Raw genomic sequence first — 20,117 nt, 5'->3', positions numbered from 1 at the left:
TCATTCTGTTTGAAAAGCCATCCTCTTAACCGAGTTAATGCCTATACAAATTCCTTCATATCTAATCTCAAACTTCATTTCTTGAAGAAAGTTTTCTGCGATCGTCCAAACCAACAATAACCTCTGACTGTACAATCTCATAACACTGATGTATCTCTTTTGTGATGTTTACTGCAATTGTAATTTATATGTGTGAAATATATGTTCACTCATATGCTCTATGATGGTTATGTATCAGATATTTCTATTTATTTTTGTCATCCACTGTATCTTTACCACTCCACCAAAAATGTGTTAAACAAGTGACTTAAGTATAAAAAATATACATATACTGAAATAAATTAAGACAATGGAGAGACTACAAAGTATTTAAAATCTTCCTTCCTCCCCTCTAATTACCAGAAACAACCACCATTAATATTCTGCTGCATATTCCTGAAGACTTTTTTCAAGGATTATAGAAAAGTATGTATCTGGCTGGGCGCAGTGACTTACGCCTGTGATCCCAGCACTTTGGGAAGCCAAGGCAGGCAGATCACAAGGCCGGGAGTTCTAGACCAGCCTGGCCAATATGGTGAAGCCCTGTCTCTACTAAAAATACAAAAATTAGCCAGGTGTTATGGTGGGCACCTATAGTCCCAGCTACTTGGGAGGCTGAGACAGGAGAATTGCTTGAACCTGGGAGGTGGAGGTTGCAGCGAGCCGGGATCGTGCCATTGCTCTCCAGCCTGGGCGACAGGGCAAGACTCTGTCTCAAAAAAAAAAAGTATCTATAATTATATTTTTTAATACTGAATCATAATTAGGGTTGCCAGATTTAGCAAATACAAATACAAGATGACCAGCTACATTCAAATTTCAGATTAACAACATAAGCATGTCCTAAACATTATTGGTTGTTTACCTCAAACTCAAATTTAACTAGGCATCATGTATTTTTACTTGACAATTCTAATCATAAGATACATACTGTCCTAAACATAATTTTCTCCATTATGGATTCTAGACTTAGTTTTTGGGATATTTGTGGGAGATCTTAAATTGTACCTCCAATAAGAAACTGTTAGTCTAAGTAGTAAAAGAAAGAAAAAGCATGCTATTTTCAAATATGAAAAATGTCTCATATCCTTTAAAAATATATATTCTCCTTTTCGTGAGGCAGGAAGTAATCCATTTCAAGTATAAAAAACTGACATAATTGAAGTGTCATAAATTTTCTCAGAATAATACTCAAAGGTGGACAACTGATTGCATGTTTTCATGGTACAAAAGAAATTCCTCTAATTTCATGCGTGTTTCAAAAAAAAATTATAACTATATATTAACATTGTATTACTAAAATCATGAGAGGAAACAAGTAATTTATACCTAAGAACAAAACAAACAAAACACTACAAATTACTGAAAAATAAAGGCATTTGTTAGGTGGTTCCTCCCTGTAAGTAATGATTGTACTTTATTATTCCATGAAGACAAAATAATATGACCAATGTTACATCATTTAAAGCAAACTTTAAAATGTTAATACCAACACTAATTCTCTGATCAAAATCACCACATTTGACTTTTAGAATAGATAGTTGTTTTAAATGGTTCCACAGGGAAACTAACATCATCTAATTTATGCCCATGATGTTTATTTAGCACTGCAGAGGTAAAACAAATAACTTTTGCATGTCTTCTGAAAAGTTTATTTTCATGACTGCTTTAACAATATTGATTTCATCTATAATCACTAATGCAATGTGCTAAATATGGGCTAGAGAGTTTATTTTGCTAGCAACTTAAAAACATAGGCCATAAAATTGACTTTTGTACCAAGTAGAGAACTCTTATGGCAGGCAAACTCTGTTAGTGACCCTGTTGCAGAAAGCCCTCCAGTGTACAGAAATATCATGCAGCATCAATCCTATGCCAAAAGGCCAAGGTGACCATGAGCTAACTGGAGTCGACAAGTATATCCACTATGACCCGCTAGAGAAGAACATTAAGAATGTTAAATGATTGAACCAGCCTCTGATCCTCTTGGAGATCATGTATGGATACCTAGATGACCCCAGGCAACTGAGCAGGGAAAGATGTACCTACGTAGGCATTCAAGATACCGTGGACCATATGGCCACAGTGCAGGTCATCATCAGAGAGGTGCCCAAATGGCCGTATCGTCCACCGTCCACTGTGATCATCAGACAAGACTCAGCTCAGGGGAAAGAAAGGTCTATGCCAGGCCAAGGGCATAAACCAGAAAGTATAATTCCCTGGCAATTGCAGATGTGAACTATCATGTGGGCTTTTAGAAGCTTGGACCTAGAATCAATCATCAATCACCAGATCATTCTTGAAAGCTACATACACACTAGGATTTTTCTTATTCCACTAATCCCACACCTCAGTAGTAGTGGGCATATATATTGGAGCTGGGGAGGCTAATGTAGTGGATGGCATGGCTGAAATTATTTACGAGTTGAAGTGCCACAAGATGAATGGTGAAGCTGACAGGCACAATCTTAAGCTAGATCTGATCCACAGAGATGTGATCCTGAAAGTGGCACACACATACTGTGGAGTACAAGGGGCCTAGCATAGAGTCCATCTCATACACTGGAATGATGATAATCTGAACATGGGTGTAGACATTGGGGGCCTCCGTGTTCTCTTAGAACCAGAGAATGAAGAAATAACTGAGTAAGACAGGCTAAGGAAACAAGGCCAATCAAAGATAAAATCAAGGATCACTTGGTACCTGACCCTGATTGCCATTATAAATGACAGATAAAAATTAACCTCAACAAGTTGAAGCCACATGCCAATGGGCCCTGTACCCCAACTTGGCCCACACTGTGGCAGAAGTAGGTACTGTAATGGAGAAGGAGAGATGGCCTTTGGACATCAAAGTGGGTCTGATCAACAGCAGTACCAACTCAAGCTATGAGAACATCAGATGCTCAACAGCTATGGCCAAGCACGTGCTAGCTCATAGGCTCCAGTCCAAGTCACAGTTCACCATAGCACTGGGATCTAGGCGGATTTACACCAATATTGAGCATAATAGTTATTTACAGATCCTGTAGGATATGGTAGGCATTGTCTTGGCCACTGTCCATGGCCCCTACATTTGCCAGTAGAACAGAGAGGACATAATAAAGATGGAGAAAATGTAATCAGCACCTCCTACAAGAGGAACTTCACAGGCCGCAATAAAGCAAACCTGAAGCCCATGTCTTCATCATGTCCCCAGAGACCCTCACAGCCCTGGCCATTTCTGGCACCATCAACTTCAACCAAGAGATTGACTTCCTGAAAACCATGTATGGCAAGAAGTACAAACTGGAGTTTCCAAATGCAGATAAGCTTCCCTAAGCAGAGTTGACCCCAGAAAGGACACCTATCATCACCCTCACCCCAAGGATATCGTGGGCAGGGGGTGGATATGAGCACATCCAACAAGTGCCTACAGCTCCTGAAGCCTTTTGACTAGTGGGATGGCAAAGACCTGGAGGAGCTACAGATCTGCAGATCCTTATAAAAATCAAAAGGGGCTGTGCGCAGTGGCTCCCACCTGTAATCCCAGCACTTATGGGAGGCCGAGGCAGGAGAATCACAAGGTCAGGAGTTCGAGACCAGCCTGGCCAATATGGTAAAACCCCATCTCTACTAAAAATACAAAAATTAGCCTGGCATGGTGGCAGGCGCCTGTAGTCCCAGCTACACAGGAGGCTGAAGCAGAAGAATCACTTGAACCCAGGAGGCTGAGGTTGCAGTGAGCCGAGATGGTGCCACTGCACTCCAGCACTCCAGCCTGGGTGACAGAGGAAGGCTCCATCTCAACCAACAACAAAAAAACCAAAAGAAAGCATCCCACTGACTACATTTTGAATGTTGGCATATGGCTCAAGTTATTGGGGCACCAGTATAACATCTCCAATAACCTGCTTATTGGTGCCATAAACACTGAAAACAATAAATGCCAACTCCTTGGGTAACGCTATCACCAGGAGAATGCCCACTACTTTAAGGAACATGGCATCAGATGGATGGTTATCAATGATAAGAGCCGTGGCAAGCCGTGGGAGAATACAGCACTAGATCCGGCCACCTTGGGAGACAGGGCAGTATCACAAAGAGCTTCACCAGGATCCATGAAACGAACCTCAAGAAGCCAGCCTTCTGCCCCTTACCTTTGCTGACATGATAAACTACAAGATATACCCTGTGTGTAATCTCACCATCGAAGGATGGAAAGGCTTTGCCCTGGCAAGCCCCCTGAAATTTATCATCAAGCACTCCAAGAAGATCCAGGAAACCATCCTCATAACCACAAACTTCTATTAAGACTCTGATTCAATGGTTCCATGCTGGCAGTGCTCTGAACAGAATGAGGAGCTGTAGTACTGCTCTCCCTGCCCACCTGCCTGCTCACTCTGCTGCCTGGATACAGCTCAGGTGTCACAACTATAGTTACTTGTGTGTCATGAGAATTGGATCTGATCCAGCTATGGCTTTCTGCTCTAAGGTGGCATGGCTAAACACTTCTTCCCGCCCTCTCCTCCCCAGACCTGAAGAATGACTCATGGTTGGAGGGGTTCTTAAAATAATTTTTCAGTCCCTTGCCTTCCTGTCTTCAGTTTGATTCAGATCTTGAGCAGCTCCATGCAACTGTATTTATTTCTGATGACAAGATTACCACCTAAAGAACTTTTTCTCCTGCCTACTCATTTCACCGGTGACTGAAGGATTTTAAATAACCTTTTGCTCATGTAAGGAAAATAAGAAGTATAACTTCACAAAAAGTATATATAAGAAAAGGGGTATAAAAAATAGCACAGGCAATTTTCAGTAAAGATGAACCAACAAAGTTCTACTGACTATTTTATATGGCTCACAAACTACAATGGTTTTACAATTTTAAATGATTGAATAAAAACAAAAACAAAAGAAAAAAATATAATAATGTGTATATGTGAACGTTACACAAAATACAACCAAAGTCATTGCGTTACATAGCCCATGGTTGATGCTGCACTACAATGACAGAATTCAATAGTTGCAATAAAGGCTGTATGGCCTACAAAGCCTAAAATAGTTCTGTGGTCCTTTTAGAAATAGTTTGTCAACACCTGATTTTGAAAAAGAAGGTTAAGGTGGGCAGATTTGCTCTAGAAGACACCAAGAAATACAACACTTCACTAATTAAGACATTGGTATACAAATGAGGAAACAGGGAGGAACCAGACCAAAGAGCTCAGAAACAGAGCAATGCATACCTAGATAACTAATACCTAGCAATGATGGCTTTGTAGGTTAAGGAGAAAACATAAACTATTCAAGAAATGCTGCAAAGAGAACTGATTATACATACAAGGAAAAAAATGGGTCCCTACCTAACACCAAAGGATAAGGTAGGCGAGACTCAATTCCTAAATGAAAAGAGGAAAACTTGAAAATATTTAATATGCAGAATATCTTTAAAATTTCAAGGTAGAAAAGGATTTCTTCAATAAGGCACACAAAACCTAAATCATAAGAGAAAAAAATGGTACTTTAATACTAAAATTTCCCATGCATGACAACTCATTATATAAAAAATTGGTAAGCAAGCCACACATATAATTAGCAAGAATTAGAATCCACAATACAAAAAATTATACAAACCAATGAGGAAAACCTCACTAGAAAAAAAAAAGAAACATGAAACAGCTGAGTAACCTGAAATTTAAAAAGTTTAAATTCTTTTTTCAAATATATATTTTTTAAACTAGTAACCAGAGAAAACCAAAATAAAACTGCAATGACTTAACATTCAGATTGCAAAAATTCATGTAAGTCTGACAATGCAAATATGGTTGCAAATGTAGTATGAAGTAACAAGAAGTCTCTTGTTCTTCTAATGGAAATATAATTTGGTGCTGCTACTTCAGAGAAATTTGGCAATATCCAGTGAAGTAAAAGCCACACCTTCCCTATAACTCAGCAATTTCAACTTAAGTATAGACCAAGAGAAATTTAAAAACACATAAAGAAACAGAGTATAGTTTCCCTAGACTAATATTGTGGGGCATTCCCCAATGTTTTCTCCTAGCAGTTCTACAGTTTCAAGTTTTATATTTCTTTAATCAATTTTTTACTTGATTTTTGTATATGGTATGAGATAAGGATCCAATTTCATTTTTCTGCATGTGCACAGCCAGTTTTTCCAACACCATTTAATGAAGAGACTATCCTTTCCTCATCATGCATTCCTAGCACCTCTGTTGAAAATCAACTGCCTATAAATGTGTGGGTTTGTTTCTGGGTCTTCTAACTTGTTCCATTAATCAATGTATTTGTTTTCATACCAGTATCATGCTGTTTTGATAACAATAGCTTTCTATGTTTTGAAATCAAAGCATTGGATATCGTCAACTTTGTTCCTTTTGGTCAAGACTGTTTTGGCTATTTGGGGGTCTTTTGTGGGTTCATAAGAATTTAAGAATTGTTTTTTCTATTTCTGTGAAAAACGACATTGGACTTCTGATAGAGATTGCATTGAATCTGTAGATCATTTTGGATAGTACACACATTTTCACAATATTGATTCTTTCAATCCATAGATACAGGATATCTTTATATTTATCTATGTTTTCTTCCACTTCTTTCATCAGTGTTTTATAGTCTTCAGAATGGTTTTACAATTTTAAATGACTGAAAAAATATTTCATTGCCTGGGTTTAATTTATACCTATGTGTTTTATTTTTTTTTTTTGTTGCTACTGTAAATTGAATTGCTTTCTTAATTTCCTTTTTGGATAGTTTGTTATCAGTGCACAGAAATGCTACTAATTTTGTATGTTGATTTTGTATTCTGTGACTTAAAGCACAGGCAATAACAACCAGAAAAACAGACAAATGGATGGCATCAAACTAAAAAGCACTTTAAAGGAAGCACTTAACAAGGTGAAGATAACCTACAAAATGGAAGAAAATATTTGCAAAGCATATATCTGTTAAGGGGTAATATATAAGAACTCAACCCAATAGCAAGAAAACAACCTGATTGAAAAATGGGCAATAAACCTAAACATTTGTTATCTGTGTCTTTCAAAAGAAGACCTACCAAAAAAAGGCAAACAGGTACATGAAAAAAATGCTCAGCATCACTAATCAATAGGAAAATGCAAACTAAAGCTACAAGGAGAAGTCACCTCATACCTGTTAGAAAAGCTTTTAGCAAAAAGATGAAAGACGACAGCTATTTGTGAGGATGCAGAGAAAAGGAAAACCTACACAGTTCGTAGAGATGTAAATTAATACAGCCATTATGGAAAATGGTATGGAGGTTTCTCAAAAAACTAAAAATAAAACTATCCTATGACCCAGTAATCCCACTTCTTGATATATAACCAAAGGAACTGAAATAAATATGACAAAGGGATATCTGTACTGCCATGTTCACTGCAGCACTATTCACAATAGCCAAGGTATGGCATCAACCTAAATGGCCATCAATGGATAAACTGATTTTTTTTAATGCTATATATATATGCAATAGACTACTATTCAGCCTTAAAAATAAAAAGGAAATAAAAATTTGTCATTTTGCAACAACATAGATGAACCTGGAGGACATTATACTAAGTGAAATAAGCTAGGCACACAAAGATACACCATATGACCTCACTTGTATGTGAAATTTTAAAAAGCTGAACTTGTAGAAGCAGCACAGAATGATGATTACCAGGAGCTAGAAAGGTGTGGAGGGAAGGAATGGAAAATTCTTGATCAAAGAGTACAGAGCTTCAGGCACAGAGGAGGCATTAAGAGTTGAGATCTATTGTAAAGTGACTAAAGTCAGTAATAATGTATTATGTGTTTGAAATAACAAAGAGTAAATTTCAAATGTCTCACCATGAAAAAGGATAGGTAAACAAGATGACAGATATGCTAATTATCTTGATTTAATCATGCTATATTGTATACAAATATCAAGACATCATGCTGTACCCCATAAATGTATACAATTATGATTTGTCAATTAAAAATAATAGTAATTTTTAAATAATAGAGTATACAACGCAAAACTGATTTACCAAATTCTAAAAATATATTATCAGCAATAAAAATAAATTGCAGTATAATGTTCATAAAACTGAAATTACTATATAGCAATTAATTGCCTGAATTAAGAATTGTAGACCTTAAAATATAAAACTTTCCCAGCCCCAGTCAGGAGCCTAATGCCTGCGCTGTACAGTCCAGACTGCCGTTTGGCCCTGCAGCCAGTGAAGGAGGCCTCTTAACTATAGTCTCTGTTTTGCGTTAAATCTTTTATTCTTTTCTTCTCCTGTGTGGCCCAGTGCCACGTGAGCTATGGTGGCACGCCTGGAGGTTCAACCCAGATTGCTGATGTTATTGGTGGGAAAGATGAAAGAGGCAGAAAGATCCCAGAATATCTAATCCATTTTAACAGTTGGAACAGAAGCTGTGATAGATGGGCAGCCAAACATCATGTGGACTATAATACAGGTGCAAATCATGGATAAGAGCATAAATTGGCAAGAAAAGCTGAAGCTCACCTGAGACGCACAGTAAGAAAGAAGCGCTGCAGGCTGTCTGGCATCAACTCTGTCTAAAAAAGCCACCCAGTTGAAGACAAAGTTGAAAATGCTGAAAATTCAATAAGCAGTTCTCCAACAGCAGTGAAGACAATGATGAAAAATAAGAAAGCGTTACTAAAGAAGAGACTGAAGTGAAAGAACTGGAGCTGTAAACAAAAAGGGAAAAGGAAGAAAGAATAATAACTATAGAAATCCCTGAAGTTCTGAACAGGCAGCTTGAGGGTGATCATTACTACATTAACAGGAGGAAACAGTTAATGAAACTTCCATGACAGACCAACATTGTAATGATTTTGGAGTTCTACCAGAAGGGTTTTGCTAACAACGAAGCTTTTTCAGCCAGTGAGAGGCCTTGCCACCATCATACTATGCGGCACGCCAACATAAAGGTGCATTATATCCCAGCAGAAAAGAATGCTGACCTTCGTAAGGAGATGGTGGTTGGGTTAAGAATAATCTTTGATTACATTCCCCCATCAGTTTTACTCTATCCATGGGAATAAACTCAGTATAAAAGGTGACTTCATCTGTTCTTTCAATAAAGGAAAGCACCACAGACACTAAAAGAAGCCAAGGGGAGCTCTCTCCCAGCCCACCTTTGTTGAATTCATCCATACCACAGTCCACAGACAGTCAGACAGCCACAGCTGAACCAGCCACCCACAAAAGGCGCAAAGCCAAGCCGGAAACATTGCAGAGTCTGAGGCAGTCCATGTGCCACACCACCAACTGCAAGAGGCTGGCTGGTAACAGGCATCACTTCGCCCAAGTGCTAGCAGGAGGCCACATCAACCAGCATGCGCAGGCTGCTCCCGCACCTGGAGAGGAAAACACCTGTGCATCATCTTCAATTATTCCTCTGCCTCCTAGCAAGGAAGAACGTGCTGCATTTACTGGCTTTGAAGGGAAAAGAACTAATGAAATAAATGAGGTCCTCTCGTGGAAGCTTGTGCCTGATAATTACCACCCAGGTAACCAGCCACTTCCACCCCCTTCACATTTACATTGCACAACACTGGCTCTGACTGCTGGTAAAACTTCCAGAAATCCTTGGAAAGATGTCCTAATCTGAGAAGAATCTGAAGGCTTTATTGAAACACTTTGATCACTTTCTCCAGTTTTTAGCAGATTACCATGATGACTTCTTCCCAGAGTAGGCTTATGTTGCTGCCTGTTAGGCATATTACAGCACCTAGAACCACCCTCCCCCGACCCGCACCGGCAATTTATTAAAGTGTTGATGGTTCTGTAACAACAACTACTCCATTTAGCTTTGCACTCTGGGTTCCAGCTGTTCCAACTAACAAGGCGTGGGTCTTATTTACCCCCACCAACAAAAGCAATGCCCACCTGAGGGCTCTGGCAGAGGTGGTTCCTGTTGTTTGAGTTGCCCACATAACTGCAGTTATTATGTTAGGAATTACTTCCTGGGTGTCTGAAAGTGTTCTGACAAGACACCTGCTACTAAGCAGGCTATCTGACATGGCAGGAAAAAAGGGCAACAGTGTTCACAGTGAAATGTTAATGAAAGTGTACAGAGGTTAGGCCATTTCACTAAAAGTTGGAGTTAGTAAGCAGAAACTACATTGTTTTTTTATTTGCTAGCATTAAACACAATTTCTTTTTTGCAAACTATTATTCTATTGATGAGGCTGAGCAGCTCTGTCCAACAAGTTTTTATTTATACTTGGAAACCACAAAGTAGTCTCAAAGTATTCTAGAGAGAATTGATATTGATGGGGGGAAAAAATTGCAGCTACACATTTGCTTCTAACAGTTCTCTCTCTGTGAAACATTATTTTTGGTGACGTAAAAAAAAGCACTGCATTTTTTGTTTGAGATTTTACAGCTATACTTTGTTGTGCAATGTTATGGTTCCCTTTCTGTAAAACATTATTTTTAATGACCTAAATAAAGCCTGTCTTGTTTGGGAAAAAACTGAAGAAAAAAAAAAAAAAAACCTGATGTGGTTTGGATCTTTGTCTCTACCAAATCTCATGTCAAATTGTAACCTCCAGTGTTGGAGGTGGGGTTTGGGGGGAAGTGACTAGATCACAGGGTGGATATCTCATGAATGGTTTAGCACCATCCCCCTGCATACTGTCCTCATGATAGTAAGTTCTTATGAGATGTGGTCATTTAAAAGTGCATACGTATCACTCTCCCTCCATTCTCTTTTGCACCTACTCTGCCTTGACCTTCCCCTGTGATTTTAAGCTTCCTGAGGCCTCCCTAGAAGTCAACCAGCTGCCAGCATCACGTTCCTGTACAGCCTACTGTAAGCTAATCAAACTTCTTTTCTTTGTAAGTTACCCAGTCTCAGGTATTTCTTTATAGCAATGCAAGAACGACCTAATACAAAAACTCTTCCAAACTTAATACTGTATAGAAGAAATTTTTAAAAGAATACAAATAGCAAACAAACCAAAACATGCAAAACAATATGAAACTTAAATATTTTTAAAGTGATACAAGTATATATATACTAAAAGTATTTACAGGCACAGGAATAATAATCACTAATTTTAGAATAGTGTCTAACTCTGATATGGTGGAACGGGAAAAGAAGATCACAAGGAAATTAAAAAATGGACTTTCTTTTTGATCTGTGACACTCATATTATTCTCTATTTGTGTGTCTGACATACCTCATAATAAAAAGGAAAGGAAATAACCACTGATCTACCACAGATAGAGTGGGAGAATACTTGTCTTCCTGTAGTGGACCTCATTATTAATCAAAGATACTAAAATGTTACCATGGTAACAATCTCTGTTAACTATTAAAAAATATAAGAATGTCCAAGCTTCAAAACAATAAAATTCTGCAACATATAAAAAATTAAGAGATACCGAATTTCGGAATAATGCTTTCATGTTTAAACATAAGGTAAAAAAATAATTTGACACTGTTTTCATTAACTAGTTCTAACACTGAATCCATTTTTATATGCTAGGCAAAATAAAAGCTAAAATCAAGTATGATGTGCTTAGAATAGGGTTTAATATGTGAATCACATACCATCAAGGTTGTCAATTCTTAGAACTCAAATCTTATTTTCTCAGTTAGTATATAAATTTTGAAATACAAATATATACTTGTAGAAAAATATTTTGTGGGTTCCCTAACAGATGATAAAAAGAAGAAAATGGAATGTTGTAGTCAAGAAATAAGTACAAAAACCTCATGAGAAAAAGACCTAAAAAAATGATAAGAAACACTATGTTCAAGGATTAGAGATGCGATACTGTCAAAATATCCATTTTGTTCCTCAAGATTATTCACAAATTCAATGAAATCGCAATCAAAATTATGACAGGTGTTTTTAATAGAAACTAACCAGTTGATAATAAAATATACAGAAAAAAACAAAAAAATATATAATACTTTAAATACTCTTTTTTTTAAAAGCAAAGTTAGAGGACTCATATTAATAGATTTGAACATTCAGTATATAGCCACAGCAAACAAGAGCATGGTAACTGGCATGACCATGGACAAACAGATTAATAAATCAGAATAGAATTCCAGAAATAAAATCTTACATATGTTGTCAACAGATTTTCAACAAACATGCCAGGGCACTGAATGGGGAAAGTCTTTTCAACACATGATGCTTTAATAATTGGATGAACAAATGAGAAAAAAAATCCAAAACTTGATCTCTACATCACAACTTTTCATAAAAGTTGATTTTCTGAATCATAGAATTAAAAGTAAAAGCTGGCCAGCCGCAGTGGCTCACACCTGTAATTCCAGCACTTTGGGAGGCTGAGGCAAGCAGATCACCTGCGGTCGGGAGTTCAAGAATACCCTGACCAACATGGAGAAACCCCATCTCTATTAAAAATACAAAATTAGTCGGTGTGATGGTGTATGCCTGTAATCCCAGCTATTCAGGAGGCTGGGGCAGGAGAATCACTTGAGCCAGGGAAGCGGAGGTTCCCGCTTGATCCTGGGAAGCAGAGATTCTTGGGGTGAGCCGAGATTGTGCCATTGCACTCCAGCCTGGGCAACAACTCCACAAAAAAAAAAAAAAAAAAAAGGGAAAAGCTAATCTATAAGGTTTTTAGAGGAAAATATAGAAAGATATCCTGGATTTCTTAGAGAAGTCACAAAAAGCACTAATCATAATAGCACTAATCATTAAAAAATGATAAATTTGAATTTACCAAGGTTTTAAAATTTTGTTCTTTAGAAGACATTGTTATGAAAAAGAAAAACCAAGGAAAAGATTAAGAAAATATATTCTCCACAAATACAGTTGACTTGTATTCAAAATATATAAAGAACTCTTACAATTCAATAAAAGACAAACCACAGACATAAAATAGGCAAAAGACCTTCAAGTCTTTCAAGACACTTCACAAAAGAAGGTATCTGAAATGCCAAAGAGATAAAAAAAAAGATGATTATTATTTGTTACTGAGAAACACAAATTAAAATAAGAATGAGATATCATTTCAAGCTTAGTAAAACAGATAAAATGAATACACCTAATATTGGCAAAGATATGAAGGGAACAATGTAATTCTCATTGTAACACATATTGCTGGTGGGAGTGTTAAGTCTTATAACCACTTGGAAAAAAAGGTCTAGTAGTTTTTATAAAGTTAAACATACACTTACCTTATAATATCAATTCCACTTCTACATATCTATACAGTAGAAATGAATATTTATGTCCACAAAGGCTTGTAAAAGAATGTTATAGCAGGTTTAAACACAATAGCCCCAAAATAGAAACAATACAAAAGTCCATCAACAGTAGAATGAAGAAATAAATTGTACTGTATCCATACAATTGAATGCTATTTGCCAGTTAAAAACGATAAGCTACTGATACATACAACACAAATGATTTCAAAAACATTGTGTAAAACACTAGACACTGATATATACATATATACATTCAGAGAATTAAAAGGCCAATCCCAGAAGGTTATACACTACATGGATATTTATATAACATTTTTGAAATGACAAAATTGGAGAAATAGAGATATTAGTAGTTGCCAGCGGTTAAGACTTTGGGTTCGAGTGGATGGGGAGGAAGAAGCAGAAGGAAAGTAAATGTGGGCATAAAAGGATAACACAAAGGATTCTTACAGTCATGAAATTGTTCTGTTATCTTGACTATGGTGGTAGGCACATGAATCTACATATGTGATAAGACTACATACAATTAAATACATACAAACATGAATGAACACCAGTAAAGCAGAGGAAATCCGAACAAGATCTATGTATTCTATCAATGTCAGTATTCTGGTTAGGGTATCATATTATAGTTTTATTAGATGCTATCATTAAGAAAAACTGAGAAGAAGACACATAAGATCTTTCTGTATTATTTTGTACAACTGCACGTGCATCTACATAATTATCTCAAAAAATGTTTAATTAAAAGAAAGTAAAATTTAAAAAATCACCATATATATGACCTCTACTTTTCATGCATATCTTTCTCCAGAAACAGATTTTCATGTACATCTTTCTCCAAAAACTTTTACATGTCCCTGACCACATTCAGATATAAACAATTTTAAAGTGTAAGACTAATGTTACATTTCTAAATGTCAGATTCTTGTCTAAAATATATAGACTACAAAAATTAAAACTCTCATTACAAAGCCGTCACTAACCTAATACTATTTAAATAGACAAAAGTACTATTATTTAAACAGATTCCTGATACTTACATTTCTGAAGAATTATGATTACTCCCTCATGTCTTAAAAGATAAAGCAGTATCTGAAGTCTAAGCTCTTCTCCAAGTAGGCCTTGGAATCATTTTTCTACTTCATCATTAAGAAAAATAAGCATCACTATTATATTTGACCACCCTGCCACAAAAAAAAATGTGAGCCAACTTTTTTCCTTTCCTATCAACATGAGGTTAATGCAGTTCCAGTAGAATCTCAACATAAATGGACAAAAAAAAATGTTATTAAAAGCCTGATATTTTAAAAAATTGGAATGCATATGGGAAATTTAGAAGAAATTTTATTAAGGAAACTCTGGGAAAAAAATGGATAAAGCTTTTTTTTCTTAATCTAAAACTTTTATCTTGTTTTCTGTACTGTGCATTTAAGAATGTTCTGAAGAACAGCCTTTGTACATAAAGCACGAAATAAGGATTCAGGGTAAGTGTAGCATTGACTTTACAAGTAAATTATTGTAAACATTCTTTCCACACTGCGTCTCTTGGGACACTCAGAGAATGTACTGAATTAACTCTTTAGAATGTATCAAAGAATATTTGATTTGATCTAAAACACTTGAACTGATTGAACAACAACAAAAATTAACTCCTCTTACTTGCATAAAGTGGCTACGTATGGAAAGATTAATGTAGTAACCATAAATCTTAACATTATTTCCCAATTTTTCTATTTCCCTTGCAAATACTTGAGACTTGTTAAAAATAATCATTTAATCCAATTATCTCACGTTTAATATTTAGCCATTTTCTTTATGAACCACAAGACAAATACTTAAAAAATGTAAGTCACAGTCTATTATTTAAATGATCCAATAAGTCCTTACACTGAGTTCATCTAATATAGTTTTGGATGTCAGAAGATAAGACTGGCCAAATTTCTCATATTCAATTTATCACTATGTTATAAGAAACCCCATTAAATTCATAATTTTCTTCAATAAATAAAAACAAAGCTCTATTCTAACATATGTTGCTGGAGCAGCCAAAGTGTTGTAACAAAGATGCTCAAGTTGCTGGGAAAAAAAAAAAAATGATTCGGGGATATTTTAAATTTTTAAAAATCCCTTGAACAACACAGAATTTACACTATACTGTGTTAAGTATTCCTTCCTCTTAAATTACTAAAGTTATCTTTCTGTAGTTACAACGTTGAAATCCAAATACAATTTCTTGTCACCCACCTATGAAACATTGTTAAGATCACCCAATGTATTCTTCTGTCTCATGTAAACACAAAATACTTTAAGTAAAATTCCATTATTTTTGCAGCAGCTTTCAGATTTCATTTCCATTCTTAAATTTTACAATTTAATCTACACCAAACACACATCACCAAAGTAAAAATGACTAAGAATTTTATTGTATTGATTTGTACAAAAATACACAAATACAACCTAGATGTTTCATATGTTGTTAATATAACCAACTGGCCCTTACAGATTATATTTTAATTTCTTTCTTGATTTACTAGTAAAGTATCACTTTTTTAGCAATTCAGAATTTTTAAATTGATATTTCAATTAAACTACTAGTGGCTTTTATGCTAATGAGAACATGTCTATTTAAATGTTCCTTAAAAAAAGATCTTGGTGCCCTTCAGCTCTAAACTGCAAGATTCTAGAAATAGTCTATAGGTAGTGTTGCTACAGTCTGACAGTTCTACTGTCAATGTAGTAGCTACTGTAGTAAATGACTAGTGAGCAATGCAATGACCAGCAACACTACTTAAAATGAACAGGTTGATCCCTTAAGTAAGGCTTTCTAAGCACTTTATAGGACCAGTCCATTATTTAAAAACTACAAGTAAATTGCCAGCATTCTTCACTGAAGTTTAATTTTTCTTCTGTAGGTCTCATTCTCTGCCACAAACCAAATAAATAAAAGTTTAATGGAACCATTCATCCTTATTTTGAAAAGCATATTTTAAAAACATTAGAGGAAATTCAATGGATATTCCATAAATCAGTGATTCTGAAGGAGAACATTTTCATGTATATGAGAATGAAGCTGAAAGGCGAAGGAGCAATCCCTACCTGGAATGCGAGGAATTTTCTTTAAGAGACTCAACTTTACCTAATACTCTAATTCAATAAAAACCTAAATTAGTCCTAAATTGCCTTAAGACAAGGAGGACAAAAGAAATAAAATTTTGCTTAATGGCTTTACATACTAACAATATGTTCCCCTGGGTATTTGGAAAGTCTCTATAAGCCTCTAAGGAACAAGATATTGATAAAGCACTGAAATGAGGATTTCAGTTCTGGTGGACGACAATGACTAGATCAAATAACTTCTTGAGGTAGCCAGCGGTACCACTATACTGTCCTTCTAAAATCCTTCACTTTTCAACCCAGCACTCCATTATCCCACAACTTAGAAGGTGAGAAGAAATTAAAAATTAAAATATAGATGATAGGTGTTTAGATATATAAAATTGAGGGACAAAAGAGGAAGCACTTAGGAAACAATTAATTCAGGCTAGGAGTAGGAGTGAGGGAAGACAGGGCACTTTGGCAGGCCAAGGTGGGCAGATCATGAGGTCAGGAGATCAAGACCATCCTGGCTAACACGGCGAAACCTGGTCTCTACTAAAAAATACAAAAAATTAGTCAGGTGTGGTGGCATGTGCCTGTGGTCCTGGCTGCTAGGGAGGCTGTGGCAGGACAGTTGCTTGAACCGGGGAGACGGAGGTTGCAGTGAGCCGAGATCTCGCCAGTGCACTCTGTCCTGGCGACAGAGTGAGACTCTGTCTCAAAAACAGACAAAAAAAGAATCCAAGAGCTTTAGCTCGGGGTAAGAAACAACTATATTAAGCGATAGTTCAGAAAGTAAAATCCTGTTCTGATTCTGTTCTTTACTCAGTACTTGATTAATTTCCTGAATTCTCCTTTCTCATCCAAAGTCTCAACCTTCAAATAGAAAATATTAAAATTACATACACCCATCACTGGCCTCATCATTCATTCTCCATGAATGGCATAATATAATAGCAATGAGGATATTATTTTTTAATATTATATATTTTTAACATTGTATATATGATCGAAAGTTTTAATAAGGGATACTTTAACAGAAAACAATTCTAGTCCAGTGTGTTCTGGAATAGTAGTCCCAAAATAACTAGACCAAATAATATATTCAAACATTCAAAGACAACATTAAATTATTTTCTAAAATCCTTGGAAGACATGCCTCTCCAAATAGGCATCTCAAATGAGTTAATGTATATTACAGAACAAAACATATACTCTATACAGTAACTCTCAATCAGAGGTGACTTTGTTACCCATAGGAAACATAGCATTGTCTGGAAACATTTTTTGTTATTACACTTCCAAGGGTGCCACTGGTATCTAGTGGGTATAGAGGTCAAGGATGCTGCGGAATATCCAACGATATATAAGACAGAATTATGTGGCCCAAAATGTTATGCGATTGTCTAAATACCATGCTTGAAAAGAATATTGAACACTATGATTTATTTTATTTTGTTTTTATTTGCTGCTGGAACCACTGTGTTGCAGTCTGTTATTAGAATCTGTCAAGATGATAAGAATGACCCTGTTTAGTGAAATCCTAGAGGAAATATATTTGCAGGAAAAACAGAAAGATAAAGTTCACTGAGAATGCTTAAGTGGTTATGTTTAACGTAATCCACTATAGCTGATGGCTCAGAAAGAAATAAGTTGCTTTAAAAATGAAAGTAGCAATAATACTGTATAGGTTCAATTTTATTTATAATCTGGAATTAACAGGGTTTTTCCTCTTAAAGCAGATGGATTTCCTTGAACTACTAAAAACAAGCATTGGATGTCAAGGTAAAAAAAAAAAGTAGAAATAAAATTCTGATCAGCATTTCCTCAGGTGATTTTGTCAAAACAAAATATATACACCACAATGTTCTTCCATAATACCTTAAAAATGTATCTTTTCAAAATTAATAATCTTTCATTCTATTAAACACATGCTTGAAAATAGCACTGAATGTAATATACTATAGCTGCTTTTTATTGAAAGAAATCATTTTTTCAGAACATGCCGCAAACTAAAATACAGGGACAAAGAAAGCCAAGAGAATTAAATTTTCACTCAATATGTTTCACATAAAAACTGGAAAGATAACATTTCACCAGTTTGAATACTTTAGAAGTCTCTAATCCAGATATAGCCCAACTGGAAGGAATCTTAGAAATCATCATAAGCTAGACCTTTCAAAGAAGGGTACTTATATATATAAGCATGTATAATGGTAAGCTAAGAAGAAGTCAAATGAAAAAATAAGAACAGTAGGTCTTAGTAGACGAACAACTTAACCTAATAACTAGGAGGAGGAGAGATAAGCAGAATGCATTGTGGAGTAGAATGTCAAACTTACGAAATTTTTAAATCTAAAATAAGAGACGTAATGTAGATTTTCCTCTGGTAGCTGGTTGCTTTGTGCTAGAATTTTCAGGTATATGAATTCACACTTTTCTTCTACTGCAGGATACAGCTGGACAAATTGAGAACTCCTCAGAAGATATCAAAGAACCTTTTGATTTCAAACACCCTAATTGATTTAAAAAAATTAACTGTTTCCTTATTTGCATAAAATAGCCATTTTATAAAAAGACCAATGTGGTTAACAAAAATCTTAACTTGATTAATTCATGATTTTTCTATCTGCTTGCAAGTACTTGAGACTTGTTAAACATAATCTTATCCACGAGGGGCTGAGGCAGGAGAATCACTCGAACCCAGGAAGCAGAGGTTGCAGTGAGCCGAGATCGTGCCAGTGCACTCCAGCCTGGGCAACAGAGAGTGACTCCATCTCCCAAAAAACAATAATAATAATAAAAAATAGTCTTATCTGGCCAGGCATAGTGGCTCATGCCTGTAATCCCAGCACTTTGGGAGGCAGAGGCAGGCGGATCACAAGGTCAAGAGATGGAGACTATCCTGGCCAACTTTATGAACCCCATCTCTATTAAAAATACAAAAATTAGCTGGGCATGGGGGCACGAGCCTGTAGTCCTAGCACTTTGGGAGGCTGAGATGGGCAGATCACTTGAACTTACGAATTTGAGACCAGCGTGGGCCATGTGGCAAAACCTAGTCTCTACAAAAAATATAAAAACTAGCAGGGCAGGTGAGCCTGGGAAGCAGAGGTTGCAGTAAGCTGAGATTGCACCACTGCACGCCAGCCTGGGCAACAGAGTGAGAAGAGTGAGATTCTGTCTCAAAAAAAACCCAAAAACTATTAGAACCTAGAGATGATGGACAGAAAGAAATTCTGCCTTATTTCAAATTAATTTTTTCAGAAACTACTTACTTAGCAATTAGACAAATTTACATATACAAGAAGACATTATTTCAGCTCTACCCAAGCTTAGAATCTGGTTGGGAAATAAGGTAACATATCAAACATAAAATGTAAATAACACAAACGTATTCACTCACTATATACTGAACACCTGTTGCACATACCTGTCTTTTCAACCAGGGCTCCTCATCTGAACCACAAAGCACAAAAAATTATTTCAGTCACTATCTTCCCAATTCTTCCAATATAATACATTACTGTTTCACTATGCAGAGAATAGAAAGAAATGCAGTAAGAAACTGCCAAAAAGGAAAACTGCAGAGAAAGAGATATTTTTTGTTTTCAATAAACTGGTTACAAGGATATGTAAGTAAACCAATCATTAAGGTACGGCTTTGGGAGTATTGAGAAATGACCCCAAAAAACCATACATATTTGTTTCCCTATGGGAAACAAATAATCAGGGCAAAAATCTAAAGAAGAAAACTTTATTTT

General features: G+C 36.0%; 1 protein-coding gene and 1 pseudogene across 1 annotated transcript in view; one reads left to right on the top strand and one right to left on the bottom strand.

The window, feature by feature from the left end:
- The window catches only part of VPS13B (vacuolar protein sorting 13 homolog B), an 829,147-nt gene that overhangs the window by 501,400 nt on the left and 307,630 nt on the right, over positions 1-20,117 (bottom strand). The window lies entirely within an intron of this gene.
- Positions 2,035-10,329, top strand: LOC108286894 (annotated as a pseudogene).

This window comes from Cebus imitator, unplaced genomic scaffold (genome assembly GCF_001604975.1).
Source record: "Cebus imitator isolate Cc_AM_T3 unplaced genomic scaffold, Cebus_imitator-1.0 Scaffold331, whole genome shotgun sequence".
Taxonomy (NCBI): Eukaryota; Metazoa; Chordata; class Mammalia; order Primates; family Cebidae; genus Cebus; species Cebus imitator.
This window is presented reverse-complemented; position numbering and strand designations above follow the sequence as displayed.